Raw genomic sequence first — 21,264 nt, forward strand, 5'->3', positions numbered from 1 at the left:
TTGTTTTGAACTGTGGTCCTCCGTTTTTTGTGTTTTGTTTTGAACTGTGGTTCTCAGTTTTGTTTTGTTCTACTTTTTTGTCTTCTGATTTGTTTTAAACAGTGCATCTAAGTTTTGTTTTGTTTTGTTTTGTTTTGTTTTGTTTTGTTTTGTTTTGTTTTGTTTTGTTTTGTTTTGTTTTGTTTTGTTTTGTTTTGTTTTGTTTTGTTTTGTTTTGAACAGTGGTTTCCCAGTTTTGTTTTGTTTTTGACAATAGTGGTTCTCAGTTTTGTGTTTTGTGTTTTGGTCTGGCCAGAGGAGAACTGAGCCTGGTTTCTCCCAAGGTTTTTTTTTTCTCCATTCTGTTACAGAGGGAGTTTTGGTTCCTTGCCGCTGTCGCCTCTGGCTTGCTCAGTTGGGGACACTTAATTTCTAGCGATTATCGTCGATTTGATTGCACATATACTATTTAAACTAAACTGAGCCAGACAATGACTTCTCTGAGTTCAATAATGAAATGCCTTTAACTGAAAATTGTACATTACTGACACTCTATCCTCCAATTTGATACTGTTAAGTGCTTTGACACAATCTATATTGTTAAAAGCGTTAAATAAATAAAGGTGGCTTGACTTGACTTGACTTTTGTTTTGAACAGTGGTTCTCAGTTTTGTTTTGTTTGTTTTTTGTTTTTGTTTTGTTTTGTTTTGTTTTTTCAAGCCATCCATTGGCAATAGAAACAGTTTGTTCCCCAGATTGACAACTGCATTTTTTGAATAATATAAAGTTAAACTCCTGGCTAAAAATGATTATTTTGTATAGGCCTCCATCATTATGTTATTATATTATAATGTTTGTAAACAGTCCTTCAAAAGTACCTAATATTATAAAGTTACAAGATGGGTTAAAATATCCAAAAATAAATAGATACCACTTTGAAACATGAACTCTCATATTGTTCAAAACCTATATAACATTTTAATCCATACAAAATAGGGATGAAAGGATAATGTGACTTATTCCTGTGATGCAATGCTGAATTTTCAGCATCATTATTCTAGTCTTCAGTGTCACATGATCATTTAGACATCATTCTAATACCATGATTTGCTGCTCAAGAAACACTTATTATTATCAATGCTGAAAACAGTTGAGCTGCTTAATAATTTTATGCAAACTGTGATACTTTTTTTTCTTCAAGAAGTGTTGATGAATAAAAACTTCAAAAGTCTTTACTGTAACCGTTATACAATTTAGTGCATCTGTACTGAATAAAATAATTCATTTCTTTCCAAAAAGATAAATATGTATATATACTGACCTCAAACTTTCAAATGATAGCGAACCTATTCAAGTAAATTAGGGAAACGCAGACAAACTTCATTGGTTCTTGCATGTATTGGCAGTATGATTTGAATGTAAGAAGTGAAAGAGATTTGAGATCAAGGGAAGTCTCCAGTGCGACCCTGATAATTACCTCCTGATAAGACTTCCCTAAGCCCCATACTTTGAGATCACTGATCAAAGACAATTTTTAGCTTTTTTTTTTTCAATTTTAAAGCTTTATTTGACCCTCTAACTCTAGCACTCTCTATTCTAATTTTATTTTATCTATCTGTCTTCTTTTTATTTAAAAAAATACACATTTGACCCTCCATCAATTGCATATTTATTCTCTAACTGCTAGCTTTTCTTGTAAAACTAACACTAGGTTTCTTTTTACTATATTCTATCTACTCGTTTTCTATTTAAAAAATAAATACATTTAAAAAAAACTTTATGTGTACTGCGTTAGGCTAACCAAGACTTGTAATAGCACTTGCATGTTGTTGCTCTTTTGTTGGTTTTGATTGCTTCTATTGTCCTCATTTGTAAATCGCTTTGGATAAAAGTGTCTGCTAAATGACTAAATGTAAATGTAATGTAAATGTAAAGACAACAACGGGCTGGAGGTCAAAGTGAGGTGGCAAAAAGAAAATGCACTTGCTGATGTTGAATGCAGAGAAAATCCAATCAATTTCATTTGATTTTTGATTCAGACAGCTGCATGTGCTCCCAACATGATTATCATGTAGGGCTGGTATGACATCAGGAATGCACAAGCAATCAATGTACAGTGGCACTTCTGCTGAAGTGTTCTTGAATGGATTATCAGCCGCAGATTTTAATCTACAGCTTTTGGCAGAGATCCCTGTCTGATTGGATGGGTCTAGCTCCCCAAATGACTCCACTGGAATGATAAATGGATTGGAAATGGTAATCCCATATTATGTATGAGCAAGTGAACGCTTCACTCTGGAATAATGCCGGTAATTTATTGTGCTTTCCTTTTGTTACATGAGTGCACTTTATTTCCACTTCACCAGTGGGAGGTTTTGTGCATGTATGAAAGAGTGTGGGATAAAATAACTGCCTGGCCATTTTTTTCTTCATTTATGTATTTTATTTTTTTTTGTGTGTAATATTTTCAGCAAGGAGGTGGAGAGCCGAGAGTCCTTGATGACATTGCCTATAGCACTCTCACAATTACCCATTTGTATGCGTCCATGTGTGAGTGTACATCACTTGCAACAAGCTGCACCCACATGTCTTTTCCCCAGAACAGCAAGGGCACGGCTCACATTTGCTTATTGAGTTATAGGGCATTGGTGAGAGCATAATGGAATTTTCATTGACTGGATTTATTCTAGGTATGATCTGTCATGAAGAAGAGGGTCATGGGACAAAGTCACTAACAAGCTACAGATATAGGTCTGGTGAAGAGACCGACTCAAGAACAGATGCTGACAACATGGGCATGGCTGCAAGCAAATAACATATTTAAAACAGTACAAATAAATGTTTCTTTTTTTATTTATTTCTTTTTTTTTTTTTTTTTTTTTTTACTTTTACTTAAACTTTAGCATATGTTTGAAAAGAGTATGCTAAAAAAAATGATAGATGCTGTTTTCAGTCAGAAATTGCTACATTTCAGAAATAGCAAGTAAAGGAATAAATTAAAGTAAAAATTCTGAAATAGAAAAACTGAAATAGTACTTTATTGTAAAATAAACTTCAATAATCTTTTTATTTATTTACACATTACACCTTTTTACAGTGTACTTACGGAACTAATGTACTTTAAGCGAATGTACATAAGTGCAAACTTTATGTAATGTTTTCAGACACATGAATGCATGTTAATTTAAATGAAATGAAAAATAGTATATATGTGCCTTTAACATACATACAGTATAAAGTATAAATATATGTATATTAAATGCAAGTATCTTAAGTTTAGAGTGATTTTTTGATCCACTTACATGTAAGACAGACTTAAATATACCAATATGCAATTTTATGATTACAGCTATTGTCTTTGAAAAATGGTTAAATAGTAAGGATTTATAGTAAACTAAAATATACTTTAATGTAATTTCTTGTATAACATGTATATAAAATATATTTGCAATTACACATTTGTAATGACGAAGTTGAAATTTATTGCATTTAAAATATATTCATTTAAAATGTAATATCTTAAAGTACAGAACATTCATGAAAGTGTAGATTTAAAGTGACCTTTTATTTAATTACCATTGTGCTATCTGCAAATATGCTATTTAAAATTTAATTCATTTAAGATTTAAAGTAAACTATAAGTGCACATTAAATATGATTCTTTTACACAAAGGTAAATTATTAGCAGCACCAAATAGAAGGTTAATGCTGTGGTTTTACATTCATATCTTTATAGAATGTCAATTTATAACTGAAATTTTCAAATGAGAAAGAGACGTTTCCAAACTGCTTCGCCTACATAAGGATGCTGGAGCCTATCCCATCGTCTCAGGCCAAAGGCAGGGAAATACCCTGAATGGATGGCCAGTCCATCACAGAGTAACAGTGATTCACACCGCATATAAATCAAATGCCCAGAAAGTTTTGAGACAAACAGTGCAGAATGTCTGTGTGTCTGCAGTGGAGATGTTGAGTCAGAGACTGCTGTGTCTGCAGTCATCAATGATCCACACAGATCACATATCTCCAGTGCATTGTTCAACACTCTGACCATCCTGCACCTGCTCGGGAAACTCGACTTTTATGAAACACGTAGTTCTGTCTTTGAATTTAATTGAAATGCAGTGACATCTGGTTGCAATATGAGGAGAGGGACATGCTATTCAATACATCCAACCATGCTTAATTTATGACATACAATGGTGCTCAAACACTGCGTTCGAAAGTCATGGGTCCCGTTTGTGGGTCATCCATCAATAAAGAATTTGGAAATGTCAAAAGATGCCTAAGCCAAAAACATGACACTTTCTGCATGCTTCCTGTCAAACACACTTTTTTATTGTCTCCGTGCATTTTTATTGTTCTTTCTAGAGCTCAGTTTCGAATGCAGCTGATTTCTCTGCTTCATGTTAACTGTCAGGCTGATAAATAAAACGAATCAGCCTCAGATGTCCAATATGTTGCCCAAGGCCAGAGAATGATCGGGCTCTCGGTCGCTAGAAAGGTATTGGAAAGAATCGAATTGTGTGGCAAACCATCTGTCAGTAAACAAATTACTCTGAAGCATGATAAATTTGCTAAGGTGGGTTAGTAAACAGCAGTGATGGGATTTTAAACTGCAAAAGAGTGCTTGACCAGCCTCCCTGACCCCCTGCTATTAGACTGTCTCACTTTATGTGTGAGGGCATTATTTGGATAGACTGGTGATGTATGGGGCCTCAGTGTCATTTTAATGTTGTGGCATATGATAAAGTGGGCCAGACTGTGGTCCAGAGCATCTCATTACATTCTCAGCTGTTGACTGAAGGTCTAAAGTACACAATTCATAATTCTTGAGTGGCACACACCGCCACTTCATCCTCAATGACCCATTTACATTCAAACTCTCAGATTATGGCTTCCTTTCATCAAGAATAGAAGTGGAAATGTCCACACATTTGTGTCATTCTGAAAAGGAAATTTGCTTAGAAGTCTCACAATACACTATAGGCATAGTTCTGTCATGAAACTCTTCTGTAACACTTTCTGTAACTCTTTTAACACATTTCCGGTAACACTTTACTTAAAGCCTTTATGTGCAATGCATTATAAATGGTTATTAAAGGGTACAAAGTATTATAATTATTCATAATGTGCTTTGTGATACATTATATCTTGTAAATAATTGCATAGTGTAACAATGAATTGATAAGTGTTATGATGAACTGTGGTTACAATTATTCATGAGATTGCACAATGCATTTTAAGATGCATTACAAGGCATAATTAAAGCATTAAAACTACTTTTATAATGCATTATACATTCAGGCTTTAAGTAAAGTGTTACCAAATTTTCCTTAGCTCTTCACCTCCCCAGCACCACCTGTCTATATCTGCTATGAATGAGGTTCTTTCTATTTCACCTTGCAGCAGTAGCATGCATCTAATCCCTGTAATTCTGAGTACATTTCAACAGAAAGCTTCACTCATGCCAGCAACAGCAACAAAGCAGTAATTTGCCAAGATTAACCCTATTTTTGAGGGGTGTAACTATACATACGTAACATTTCAGTTCGATATATGATGCTGATCTCTCATACTTTAATTGATACTCTCATGATACTTTAAACAAAAACAAAATATAGTTAAAATAGGTTTTTAATTCATACTTCTAAGACAGTATGATAAACGAAGAGTACTGTTCAATAAAATGTTCAAGTTGGTCAAGGATGGGCTTGAATAAGCATGGACTTGGTCCTTCCCCCACATGCAAAGGTGACACCAAAATAGAAATATTCATTATTCTGCTTAGCAAAAAATAAGAATTATGTTGGACACATTTGCTTGCTGGTGATACAATTTTTTTAAAATTGAGGAAACCCGTTGCCTTAAAATGATTAAGTAAATAATAATAATTTTTTAAAAAGTTAAGTGAACTTGACAATTCACTTAAATTATTTTTTTTAAATTATTATTTACTTAATCATTTTAAGGCAACGGGTTTCCTCAATTTTTTTAAGTTAAGTCAACTTATCACTTTTTACAGTGTAGTAACAGTCATCAGGTGTGTGGATGGAATTATGGGAAATGAAGTCCATGAAGCAGAATAAAGACAATGGCCTTCATTCATGAAACTTGTGTAAATATATGAATAATTTGCACGTAAAACAGACATTCCCAAAAACTGTCCTCCAGATTCACAAACGCTTCGTAAACATCCGATTTGATAGTTAAACGTGTATGTTAATGAATACCAATCATTTGTAAATAGGTCGCTCGTGCACGCTCATTCCCATTTTACATAATCCTCACCTATGAATTACAGCTACGCATATTGCGTGTCCAGGAACGCAGTGGAATATTCTGGTCTACTGTCTCAGGTTTGGCTCTAGTATATTCCATAAATGCAAAAAAGACTAATAGGCCATATGCCTAACAATAAATATTCAATAACATGTGTCCACCAAAGAGTTTTTAGCCAGCTGAAAAAATGTCAGGCACCCTTCTTAAAACGACCAGCTGGTAGCACTTGAAAAAGTTTTGGTGGCACAGCTTTTTTCCAGTTGTGACGCTTTAGTTGCTATGATTTGGAATATCCACGGCAGCAATGTATTACTAGTATCTCATTTTTAAGAATTTTACTAAATATAAAAAAAAGTAACCAGTAATGTTGACTTCTCCATTGTTGTAGGCAGTCGTACAAATAGGATTGTTGGTCACTATTTGTCCCACCCATCCTCTATTTACGGCTGGGTAAATAGTGACCATGACGAGTGCTGCGTTTTACAATTAACAACTCAGCTGCAAAAAAATGTAAAAAAACACTTACACCTGGTAGGGAGCAGGTGTACAATTCTTTCGTACCAACTAACATTTTGAAAATCGAACATTTTCATGAATTCAAAAGTTTACGTCAGAACGGCTTTACGAATGATTTACACAAAAAGTCATTGCGCTCGTGTTTCATGAATGAGGCCAAATAAGTGTGACCAGAGTGAAGACGGTGAGGAGGTGGATGAAATACTGCACTGTCCCTAACTACATGCATTTAAAAAGCATTTTAATAAATAATGTATTTTAACAATAATTTATAAACATGGAAGCTCAAATGTGTGTGCTTCCAGGTTTACCATATTTGATATGCTCTTTGTATGTACATTGATCACTGTTGATATGTAAATAAAAGCCTAAACTAAATCAGTCTACACTTTAATTTTTGAGTGAACTGCATGCTGTCATTATCCACAATACATTTTGTTGCATTTTTGTATTGCAGTATATTGTGACACAATATAATGTCACACCCCTACTACCTACACTCCATTCTTATCAATAAAATGCTGTTAAAATCTATTTCAAAAGTCATTACGAACTGTTCTGTGACTGTTATTGCAAAACCTGTCCTGTTATGTTACTCATGGTTACATTTTGGCACAACACAACACTAAATATTTGAGAATATGGGTTGTTTTCTATCAGGACTGTAATTTGAAAAGGGGCACCTAAAATAATACAGTCTTTCTTTAAAAACATCAAGCCATGTATTATTTAAAAAGAGAAGCATTATGAGCTTTTCAGCCATTTAGTTTTACTAGTACTAAGAGTTTTCCACCCTCAGCATAGATGTGGTTTTCTGCTCACACCATGAGCTCTAAATTCCCAGCTACAGTAAAGAGGCTGTGGAATGGTAATTGAATTCATTTTATATTTAGATTAAGCTAAATGACAGAGTTTGGCTGTAAATTTTAAGGGTTGTAGGTCATATTTGACCTGCCTTGTACATCACTGTCGGATTGTTGGAAAAATACTTATAATCAAACAGCCATCAGAGAAATATGCAAACATGCTTTTAAGCTTTCAGCATTCACATGATCTATATCTATGATTCATGTGACACGTTCTCAATATGAAATCCAAATGTGTTATTGGTAATCAATGTGTTGCCATTGAGAACATGAATTTAGTTCAGCATCTGTTACCACGTTTGCACCGTTTGGCTTAGTCACTCATACCAAGGAAGTGAGCATGCTGAGTTATACTGAGTTGCTCCACTGGAAGAAAATGACTGGCGCAAAACGGCTCCACATGAGATCTCCGTAGTTCCTTTCCTGTTAATAGAAGAGTCGCTGTGAGACATGCATCATTCATATGACATAATGAGGTCATAACCACGTCCAGAGTATCCACAGGAACACAAACATTTAGCCGTAAAGCCTGGATATTTCTAAATCGCTGGTTTTCTTTCAGCTCTCCCTTTTCGTATGATGACAGTCATGGCTTTGAGAAATGGTTTGCTTATGTGTTGGCTGCATTTTCCTCACTGTTTCAGTGATTTTGTTGGTCACCCAGTGTGATCCCAATCACGGTCTACATGAAAGCACTCCAGTCAGCCCAGTGGGCCCACAATAGACAAGAGAATGATTCAATCGTGATTCAGAGCCGCAGTTTAAATGCTCGTGAGTCTCAATTCAAATTCAGCCCAGACAAGCCTGCTTGATGCACATCCAGTTGGTATATATTGCTCACAATACATCATGTAATGCAGACCGCAATGATAAAATGCTATGTGCCATTAAAGACTTAAGGAATGCCATTATATGTGCCATCTCAGGAAAAAAGTCATAAAAAGATGAAAAATGTTGAAATTGAGTTCACTTCAGGCACTTTTATTAGCCTTGGGTTGATTTTTATTAACACTAACAGAATTGATCTCTTTTCTATGTGAAGGTCACAGTTAAGACTCTTTTTACAATGCTTTTGTCATTTATTGTACTTTTCAAACAATGTTTTTAATGCATAAATATTATGTTTTGTCCCAGACACAGACATTCAGTCTTCGACAATGAAAATCCATTAAAAAAAAACCTAGTGAAAAATAAATATACTTAAATGCATTCGAAATATATTTTCTTCATGCTAAGTATTCTACAAATACGTTTATGTATTTAATAAAATACCCTGCAATTGTACTTTTAGTATACTAAACTTGTATACTTTAAGTCTGCTACATTGGAACAACTATTTTTGTACTTAATGCACTTCAGAAGTAGTGCTGAAGTCCAACTAAAGACATACTGAGGTATATCTGACTGTGCTAAAGTGGAACTATTGCAAGTATACTTTAGGTAGACTTTAAATATTTTGCATTTAAAGATCAATTATATTTAAAGATCATGTACATTACCATGCCAATCCCTCCGAGAGTTATCATGACAGAAATAAAGATGTATTAAAGTCCCACTTAAGTGGTTTAAAAAATCACTCAAAAGTTCAACAAATTGCATTTAATATAATTTTAAACTGTGATACATTTGAAATTAATTACAAAGAAAATGCACTTAAGCAGTGGAAACATTACATTTAATTCACACTTATGTGTGTTCTTTTAAAGTATATTATTTGCACAATAAGTACACTTTATAAAAGTATACTAGTGAACTTCTTTTTCACAGGGGTTGTGTAGTTAAATCTCAGAATAATTCATATATCATACAGTATCCTCATCAATAGTGACATTAAAACACATTTTAGGCTTAATATTAAGAAATGTGCATTGTCCAAATAATGTTTAATTATAATATTTATATCAGTAAGTCTTGAGCGATATGTCAGTAAGTATGTTAATAGATTTGAAATATTCTTAGTATAAAATAAATGTATGTTAACTTTCACTAGGGATAAGTGTGAAAAAACATAAAAGCCTACTTGATTATCATATTTATTTAGCAAAATTATCTACATTCATTTTTACACAACAAGACACGTGAAGTGTGATGAAAACAAAGAAACAGAATATATTTATTGTGCGTAATTTATAACCAGCTGTAATTTTGTTAAATTACGAAAAGTCTCAGCAAGACAAAAGGAGTCTGCCATTATTTCAAAAATGTTTCAAATTTCCATCACAAAGTGCTACTAAACACAATAGATCATCTGAGATATCCTGGTGCTGGAAACGCCTTAGGCAATCTAAATAAATAAACTAGTGATAGTGTGAAAAGTGTATTTATTTTCTAAAAGTCCACAGGGTCAAAAGTGGCCCTGGTTGAAGAAACAGCCATAACTGAAACAAATGCATCACTAATTTTGTCGGCTGTAGCATATCAGTGCAGATTCGCATTTTAAGCTGACAAGGACGTCACTAATGCTGATGAAATGCATGAAACGGTAATGAAATGTGCAGTCATTTCCTCACACAATGAGGGTTTGGAAAGTCTAAGTTATCTGGGAGATGATTGCTTATCACCCCCTGCCAAAAATGTAGATGATATTATAATTTGAAGCCGGATGAAATGGAATTCAGGTGAGCGTTGTCAGAGGTTTTAATGCAATGCAGTAACTGGATTGAAAAAAGGCACAGAATAGCAGTAAGTGTGTTGTGCAGCCTTTGTGATGAAAGATTTCAAACTAAAACCTTTCAGAATAATGCAACTGTACACACAGGAAACCTGACTGACAGTCTTCAGAAAATCAAATAAACCAAGACCATAATATTAAAGCTTTGTTGTGCTGCAATTTTAGAGGAATTTCAGACAATTTACAGTGGTCAAGGGTTTTCTCATCATTATTTGAAGGAGGAAGGATTTTGACTTTGTGTGTGTGAGTGAGTGTGCACAGCTCCGGAGAGCCGCCATCCCAGAGACGAGAGAGGTTTTAAAGGCCTCGCTGGATGTTAAAGATTTTATGGACGCTTTTATTCACTTGTAACTCCTCATTCTCCTGCCACAGTAAATAAACACAATGATATTTCACTGTTGAAAAAAGTGCAAGATTAAGAGCAGGAGTCTATATAAGATTAAAGCAGTTAGTCATCAGCAATTAAACACACACATGCACACACACTTGCTCACACAGATGGAGGCATAATGTAATATTGTTAGACCTCTAATTTAAACCTTAAACTTGCTTTTAATTCTGATGTTCAAAGAAATTACAAAATGTGAAAAAAAAAGAAAAAAAAACATTCAACCTTGCAAAGCTTGATATGCACCACTTTTTCACTTTTTCAATTTTGTTTTGTTTTGCTTTTTGAATAATTAAACTTTTTTTTTTTTTTTACTAAAGAAAGCTAAAGTATTAGAGAAAATACCAAGAGCAAACTGATTGTAATGTTTTTTGGACACTTAACTGTTAATTGCAATTAAATGAAAATGTATTATATTTTACATATTTATTTTAAATGCAATTAGCTGAACTTCAGAGTGCTTTTTACCCCACTTGGACTTCAGCACATTTTTATATATAATTTCAAAATGACTTCTATTGTGTTCAATATATAGTTAAAGTGTACTGTTGAATGTACTGATGAGCGTTAATGGTAAAATAAAATATACCTTAGTGTTATTTCAATGGAAGCTTGTATGTCATGGATTAAAAATAATAATGCTTTAGTGTGTTAGTCAACACATCAAAATAAGTGTAGTTCTTTAGATTATTTAAAAAAAAAAAAAATATATATATATATATATATATATATATATATTAAATTAACTTTAAAGCAAATATTAGAAGCACACTATAAGTTCACATTCAATACAACTAAGCACACTTCTTCTTATACATATATAGACTTCACATCCCTAAGAACAACCCATTTCACGTCTTTTTATTTGTTTTTATTGCAGAACATATTAAATAGTTCTGCTGAAATTGCATTTTTCTAATCATGAACATGAATTGCAATCACTAAACATGTTTAACGGCACTTTTAATGTTATGTAGGAAGCTATCCTGCATCTAAATCAAACAGTAGCGCATTAAGACATATGGTTTCTCTTGATTTTTATTCCTATGTTTACTTCAAACCCCAAAATAAAATGAAAATGAAGCACGAGAACATTTTCAAAGCCTTGGTCCCGTTTCAGACAGCTAATAGGCATGGGAACCGGTTTAAACACGAATGCAGACTGAATGTGACCAAACTCCATGAAGAGTGCAGTCATCTCTATTGTGACCTAAATTAACAGTAAAACATTCCCTCGTGCATTTAGCCATTAAGACTCGAGGAAAGCCAGAAGTTTGTGCGTGTAAGTGTCACGAAAATAAGCAGGCCACGCGCTGCCAGACCAAACAGCACAATCTCCAAATTAGCTTTACGTGACTGAGGCTCATATCAGGGAGAATAATTTATAGGGCCATAAATAAGTAATTGTGTCGACTTAGAATGATTCAAAGTTTGATATACAACATTGTAAAATATTTGGACACAAGCTGGTAGCAGATCGATGTTTGGCTGGATGCTGTTGGCAAGCAGATGTCAGTGAGGGTGGTCAGCGTAAAGGTTTTTCAGGACCTGACGTTCCTGGCAGGATTGAAGCGCACAGGATACTGGCTGCCGGAGGATTCGAGACCAAAACACGGCCTTCACATTACACACCGAATGAATCCCACAGCTTTCCGTGTATTTCTCTGGCTTTTACACTCTGTCCCAAGTACATCCTTCCTGTACTGTTCAGGTGTGTTATATCTAAATGTGTAATGATATGTTTTACAGTTTATAGTAGCGATATACTTTTAGCAAAACAATACATAAGTTCCACAGTTTTATGAATAAAACTAGGCTGAACTCATCAGTGTAAACATATTTAGCAGTTATGGGCCTCAGGATAGTCATAATGGGATCTAGTGTAAGGTGTAGTTCATGGTGAATTGTGTGAAAACCAAGCAGTCGTAAATCCTAATGTGTAATTAAATATGACAAAAAAATTATTCTTCACTCCTTTTATTATTATATTTTTACCTACACAATAAAACAAATTAAACATTGAGCATATTTTACAAAAAAAAAAATTATTTCAGTCTTTTTACTTAAAAAGTTCACATTTAATTCAAATCTAATTGTGAAATTTACAAGCAATTTCTAAGTGAAAATTGCATCGACACCATTTTTCTTCTTTTCTCTTCTCTTCTCTTCTCTTCTCTTTTCTTACTCATTTTATATCTAAACTATAAAACCATTATTCTATAATAGTTATAATATTTTTATATTTGCATATTTGTTCTGTTGTTAAATAAATATAAAACAATTTAAACTATTAAACTAAATATAACAATTATTCTAACGTGTATTTAACTTTTTGTTTTGTAATTTTTGTTACTGTCAGTGGTGATTCCCACTAGATTTACAATATTGTGATATTGTTATTATTTTCCGATACAATATGTACAGCAAAGGAATAATTTATTACAAAAGGTTTCAAGGCAGTACAACAAATACTACATGCTATAGAAATACTTAAATCATTATTTTAATAATTATATTATCAAATTACAATAATGAGAGTGGGGTTTTGAGCATTTGGGGATTTGGAGGAGGGGTGTTTAATTATCAAGAAATTATGTCACGATGCAAAAATAAATCCTAAAATTAGATTTAATTATGCTTCAGCTATTATCTTTTATTATTTTTCTTGGGATTGAAATATGACCCAGACAGGTTTAAAAATGTGAAATCTGTGCTTTAATGATATGACAACACAGCTCAAAAATGAAATATTAATATATATATTAATATATATATATATATATATATATATATATATATATATATATATATATATATATATATATATATATATATATATATATATATATATATATATATACATATATATATATATATATACATATATATATATATATATATATATATATATGAACAAAACAAAAAGTTCCATTAAAAATCAAATTGAATTTTAAATATACTGAGAACATCCCTATATTACTGTAAAATGTTCTATATACACATACTTTTTTAACATTATAACAAAATTTTCAAAGACATCAATTCATTATAACATTCTTTTTGCATTTTTTTTTTAACATGTAAGATGTGCTTTGTGTGTGTGTGTGTGTGTGTGTGTGTGTGTGTGTGTGTGTTTCACTTGCAGTCTTTAACCTGTTCACTGTTAATATCTGCACATGAAAGCCAGGTCTGTATACAAAGTTTAAAAACATTTGCAGAAGAATGTGTCTGATATAGAAAAACAGCTGGCACTGTGTTAAAGTGTCTGGCAATATTTATGAGTGTTGCTCAAATAAGAAATTCAAGAAGTACAACTGTGGCAGCTGTGACATCAAAATGTCACAGCCACGGTCCTCTTCGGCCTGCACCTTGGAATTCACGAGTATCGCTTTCACTTTGGAAGCCAGGATCCATCTCTCTCCCAAACCTGGACTGACAGAACAGCAGCCGAGCGCCTCAGACTGCCACAGGATGGGCAGCTTGGGAAAAGAGATGTGGTGCTTTAGCAGATCCTGACTTCTCGGGGCAGGTGCTGAGATGTCCTGCAGTGTGAGCGAAGGAACAGGTCTAAGAACAACGTGGACTCGAGTGAGAGTAATGTCCACGTGCATTAGACCTGTTATAGTGCCGATAACAAGGCTTTCTCCTGCACTCTCAACGTGGATTATTTTTTCATCTGTTTCCAGGAAATCAGATTAAAGCCTGGCCCTTCAGATGCATTTAGAAATCAGGCTGTGAAATGGGTGCCTTTTTAAAATACATTTCTGTAAGACTTTCAACATTCTATCAGACAAAGAATGTCTGTAAGGGCTGAAGATTTGAATTTGGGATATGGGATATTATGAACTGATGGCAGAAAAGAAAAAAAAAACAATGGTTGCAGTTCTCCATGTGATCAAGGTTATGGCCTCCTATGATTATCATTCAAGACTCAAGAGACAACAGTAACTTTCCTTGAGAGGGAAAAAAAAAATGTGATGGTGGATATGTCATGCTTGATGAATCTTGAAAAAAACAACAACGGTAACACTTTATTTTAATGTGTCCTTGTTACACTTGTTAGGTGTGCTTACTATTATAATAACAACATGCAAGTAACCCTGAACCAAACCCTTATCATAATCCTAACCATATAGTAAGTACATGTACTTTATTAATATTACTCAGTACTTAAATGTATAATTACACTGTAACAAGGACACTTTAAAATAAAGTGTAACCAAAAAACTTAATAATGTGAAATGATGTAGAAATTGGCCTCTTCAACTCTGTAACATCAGTTAGTTCATTAAAACAACATGAACTAATGATAAGCTATATATTTTTATTAACCCTTATTAACTAATGTTAACAAATCAAACCTTATTGTAAAGTGTTATCGAAACTCAAATAATGTCACTTCATTTAAAATGACAATTCACTATTTTGAGGTAAATTCATGAACACAAATACATTCATTTTATTTTTTAAATAGAATGCTATAATGAATGTTATAACGAATTGATGTATTTGAAAACATTAATTGTTTTCATCATATTAATAATGTATAGTGTTAATTATCAAAGTAAAATGTGTTTTTTATGGCAAGGGTTTGGTGTTTTTTTTTTTTTTAATAATTCAAATGTTATATATTTCTGTAACTGGCTATGCGGACATGTATATACATGCATACACTCCTATAAACAAACACTAATCACATTAATTATTATTTGTAATATAATAAGTTTATAATTAATTTTGAAGCATCACAGTGACCCTGCATTGAACAAGTGGTTTGAAGAATGGATGGCTGGATGGATGGATGGATGGATATTTAATCACATAAAAACATTTATGTGTGTATGTGTGTGTGTTTTGTTGTGACGTGACAAATGACCCATGAGCCCTGACAATCCTATCAAACGCTGCTGGCTGCTTGTTGAAATTCTTGATGCTCTCTTGATGTCAGCTCAAGATTTCCACTGTCTTCCTGGTTTGGCAGTGTGGCAGAGATCTGAGGCTCCCAGAGCAAACCCCACTGAAGCCACACTCCCCACCAGCAATCACAAAGCTTCAGATTGGTGAAGGCCTCTTCTCCTGGCGACCAAATGTCTAATGCACTCTTCACCACAACATTTCTCCTGATTGCTTCGCCAAATCTCTTGCTATCCACTGCAGATATTTCATGCCATAATGGATATCTGTCACCTTCCTGAATCTCCAGATACAGCAGGACTCTCTTCCAGACCAAATAACAGTTTAAATGATGTTCAATTTGGATTATTTGAAATCTCATTAACTCCAGTAAAAGCGTAGATGATGCATTGTAAATACAATGTCTATACCACATGCTTTAGGTTGAATCTATTTCCTGATTAGCATTTTTCACTCTCATTTTTGGTGCCATCAAATAAAGCTCACACGGAAGATAATATGTCACGGATCTTTCTCATCTCTTGCTGTCACTCTCTGATTTTTTATCCTTTTTAATGCACAAATGGAGCAATTTCTATGGAAATGGAGTTTTTATTCTCCTGAAAAACCTATTTTAAAATGTATTCATTATAAGGGCTGTTTACAGATAACATGCACAATAAAATCAAGATATGTTTAATCATGTTTAACATTATGTTTAATGTTAAAACTATATATATATATATATATATATATATATATATGAAATACAAAAAAATAATAATAATATGGAAAGAATATAAATAAATAATCTAATAATCTAATGTGTGTGTGTGTGTGTGTGTGTGTGTGTGTGTGTGTGTGTGTGTGTGTGTGTGTGTGTGTGTGTGTGTGTGTGTGTGTGTGTGTGAAATACAAAAATAATAATTAATAATTATATGGAAATAATATAAATAAATAATCAAATTTATCTTTGGACACTTTATTGCATGTTAATTGCAATTAAATGAAATAGAGTTATGTTACAGTTTAAATTTATATTAAATACAATTAACTGAACTTTAGAGTGATTTTGTAACAAAAGTATGACTAATTACATATTTCTTTTTCTTTGAAATATGGTTAATATGTACTGATGACCATTAACAGCAAACTAAAATATTAAAACTTGTCATATACTACACATTTTAATTGTGAAGTTGCCATTTTGTTTTTAAAATACATTCTTTAAGACTTTAAGTACAGTTCAAATTCTAATTAAAAACTTTACATTGGCTAGTATATTAGTCAACACATCATGTACTTCATTACAGCATGACAAATGAATTATTATTAAAACGTAATGATACCAAATGTACTATAAAGGAATTTGGCATTATTTTTATGTGTGCTTTTTAAAAGTGTATTTAAGAAACATAAGTGCCTTTTATTTCAGTAATATTATATTATCTGCAAGGTTTTTAAAAGATATAATTTTAAGAATTGAAGTACTGTACACTACAGTTAAGAGCACGTTGAAAATTATACATGACAATTATTCAAAAAATGACAAAATCCCAACAGACAGCTTCCCTAAAGTATGTCAATTAAACATAAGTATGTAAATATTATATTATTTACAACTATTTTTACGTGCTGTCATAACCATATTATTGAGACTGAGCTTTTAGTCTTCGTCACTTCAGTTTAAAATCTCACAACTGACCTTTTTATTTCCTGAAAAGTGATTTCTAGAAAACACACTTTTGAGTATTGTGGGAAACCCATCACCTGAGTGACATTTACTAAATGATCCACCACTAAACTCACTCCTTTCCAAGAGCGAGTTCATCCCTGGAGCCCTGTTCGTCTAATGAGGCAGCAAAATAAAGAAGTATTTGGGAAGTACGGCCCTCCAAATATTCACGGTTCAAAGCATGTGTGTCACCAGTGGCGGTAAATGAGACGGGCCAGCTGGGGCTGGGGTGGCTCCTATTGAGTGCAAGTGTTTCCTGAGGCAGTGAAAGACTCTTCCAGGTACACTGCAGTCTGCCGAGCTGATGAACCTCATCGGGACCCGGCGGTTCCAGCCAAAATATTACAGAGCGGGACCAGGGAACAAAGAGCTCTATTCACTCCGTTCTGAAGCGGTCGGGTAGTGAAAGTTTATTAAACCACTGATGTGATCTTTTAAAAGCTCAATCACTGATGTAATTCATGTTAAGGATGAGCAAATTTACTTTTGACCTTTTCTGCTTCCTTCTTGGTAGGAAGTTCAATAAATTTTATATCAATGCTTTGAGATAATGGTATTACGTATTACATATGTAACGTATACTTAACATCACAGTACGGGTCAATTCATTGTTATAATTGGCCTGAGAAAAAAAAACAAAAAAAACACAGCCAGTTTTTTTCAGAACGGTGCACATTCTTCTTTTCCAGCAAATCCTTCGGTTTTCATTTTTCATGTTTTTTAATGCACTTGTTTAACAGTAACCTCTGAACAGAGGTGTTTATTGTCCTCTTGAAAGAATTAATAGGATGTAGTTTCATCCTTACAAAGCACAAACTCTCTGAAGATTTCAGTTGTGATTGTGCAAGCAAAAAAAGTGCTGAGTTTTCTCCACACACTGCCTCTAACAAAATCACAGCAAATTATTCAATTGGACAAATAGCATGATATAGCCATTGGGATGTTTAATCTTTTTATCTGGGTGTATTAATCATATTGTACCACTGTCAGTCCATAAACTCTTTAAACCTGAGTGAAAATGCCAATCCAGCCAAAAATGCTGCTGTAACCATAAAATCATTCATCTCTGAGCAGAGACTGACATGGTGATATGTGTTTACCATGATATGATATAATATAATATAATATAATATAATATAATATAATATAATATAATATAATATAATATAATATAATATAATATAATATAATATAATATAATATAATATAATATAATATAATATAATATTTTTATTTATAATTTAAAAGTTTTTTTCAGAGAACAGCCCAAAAACACTGTTATGTTCTTTAGCATTTTAGCAGCTGATTATTGTATTACTATTTGACTAAAGTGAAATCAATATTTAAGAACAGATAAATATATAAATATCATGTCCTATCTGAAGATGTTGACTGATTAAAATCTACCTTAATAAAACACTTTTGCATTTATATGCCTACATTTCCCCCCCTGATACATTCATATAAGCTAAAAACTAAAATCTTTATGTAGCCTAAATTAGAAGAAATTTGCATATATATGTTGTGGCAACTTTTCTCAGATTTATGTCTAAGGTGGGTTGTTGTTACTGAATGGATGACTATAAGCATTTATTTGTTGGTGTTCTTACTCTAATTTGACAATGATATCACATAGACCATATAGCACACAATATAGAACTTTCAGAATATTTCATACGCACAAATATTTTCAAGATTTTTTCCCATGAAACTCATCGTCTTGCAGCTGCTTCGGTGTTGTGATGGTTGATTCAAACTCTTCTGTTGTAGCACCATCTAGTGTCCATCAGCTTACAGTAGCATACAAGATCTTATAGACTGCGAAAAGATGCCAACGTATTTATAAAGAGTTCATGCAATGAAAACAAAACTTACCTTTGAATTATTTAACTATTAGCTACAAGTTGAGTTACTTGCTTTCGAGCAGCTCCGCAAGACGCTCTGCTTGGATCAAAATGCTTCAACAGCAAGAGCATCAAGCTGTGTATGATGAATTACCAAAATTAACATTTCTGTCATTATTTACCCAGGTATTATACGTGAAAATATTTTTTATTTTATGTTCCACGGAAGAATACTAGCGCAGCAGGGTTGGAACAAGAGTCCGTAATGAGATACTTTGCCTTTTTGAAGACTCTCATGTACGATTTTAAGTGCTGTGATTGACATAACTAGCCTAGATAGTTTTACCTTTGACTCAGATGATGATTGAAAGTGTGGAGGGTGCTCTGTCTGCTAACTTCAGAAGTAGCCTACTTCTAAACGTCTTTGTAGTCTTCAACATAATGATACTTCACTTCTGTGACATTACCTGTTCAGTGATGTCCCACATGGACTTCTCTAAAATAGACTTCCTGCTGAGGTCAAATGAAAATCAGGGACATTTTTACAATGGCATAGACTCACATGCTCTCTCTCTCTCTCTCTCTCTCTCTCTGTGTGTGTGTGTGTGTGTGAGGTTTTGCCTTCATTATAGGGACCAAATATCCCCACAAGGATAGTTAAACCTGAAATCGCCTTTTTGTGTATTCCCATTGGGGATCAATGGTCCCCACAAGGAAAATAGTTTAATAAACACATTAAATAATCTGTGTTGGGGTTTAGCAAATAGGCTACAATAACCTCTATATTGTGTATATACGATGTCCTCCTCACTAATCTAGTCAAAGGAATGTGTGCATGTGTTCACAGGTCTAATGTGCTTTCTCCTTAAAAATGAAGGCCAATCGCCAAATATTGACTTGTACTTCAATTATTTGTCAACAGATGGCAATGTTGTCCAATACGTTTAAACTTGCTACTTATTTTCCTATAAGGACTTCCTGCTTTGACAATGTCTGTTTAACTTGATTCATTCTATGCAATCTCTTTGTATGCAGTTTGAAATAAAACAATAAAATAATTTCTTTTTAAAAAATAATTTAGTACATTTCAAGTTTTAATAACATTCAAATATTAGTTTTTTGGAATATCAACACATTTATATATTTATTTTCTGACTTATTTTGAAAAAAAAATAGATCGTTGGGATTGAAATGTCATGGAAACACAATATCTTTAAAAAATCAACAAAAGCTGCGATTCCTGTAGTCAGTAGGCTACAAATATTTAGTTGTCAGTTCTGTAATGTTTCATAGAACTTGATTTTTGTAAATTAACAAAAAAAATCTAATAGAAATTCTACACAATTAAAAAGTTAGGCAAGAGTCATGCAAATTCAAAACTCTTGCAAACACAATGACATTGTTTTGCCTACATTGCATTTTCTAATAGCCTAATATTTCTGGGCAACACGTTTTCCTCTGAAAATACAGAGACACGCCCAGATCCTAGAAACTGTGCCAACACCTGATACCTCTGTTGACTCACCACGTCTTCATTATTCACTTCATCATGAGACCAACCGGTTTCATACTAATTAGCTCCACAGTAACGGCTTATTAACTGTGAGCAAATATTAGACTGCCTGTGGTAAATTACATTTTACAGATGTTAAAACGTTTACTCATATTTTATTCTTGTTTTAAAATAACCAGCTAAAAATTTTAATTCTTGTGGGCCTGATTAATTCATCTGATTTAAGGTGCGGTCACATTGGCGAAATTGTCCATTAGTGTAGTGATACATTCCTGATAGATAGCACACACACACATCTTAGAGACGTTTATTTGATGTGCATGTTTTCATCTGGAAGATGTTTTTTTGTTTGTTTTTTTAGAGTGTTTGCTCATCTGCAATATGTCTCTAAGACATTTCCTGTCACAGATAGGAAATAAATAGACATTTAGAAGATTTAGAATATGTAAAACTGACGTTTTAAATATGTTTATCAGATGTCTGTACACTACAGATGCTTTCAAGATGAAATGATTTGAAGATGTAGGCTACTCATGCTATCTGCACAGTTCACACAAATCGGCGGGGGAAAGTCTTC

Source organism: Onychostoma macrolepis, chromosome 09, assembly GCF_012432095.1.
Source record: "Onychostoma macrolepis isolate SWU-2019 chromosome 09, ASM1243209v1, whole genome shotgun sequence".
Classification (NCBI taxonomy): Eukaryota; Metazoa; Chordata; class Actinopteri; order Cypriniformes; family Cyprinidae; genus Onychostoma; species Onychostoma macrolepis.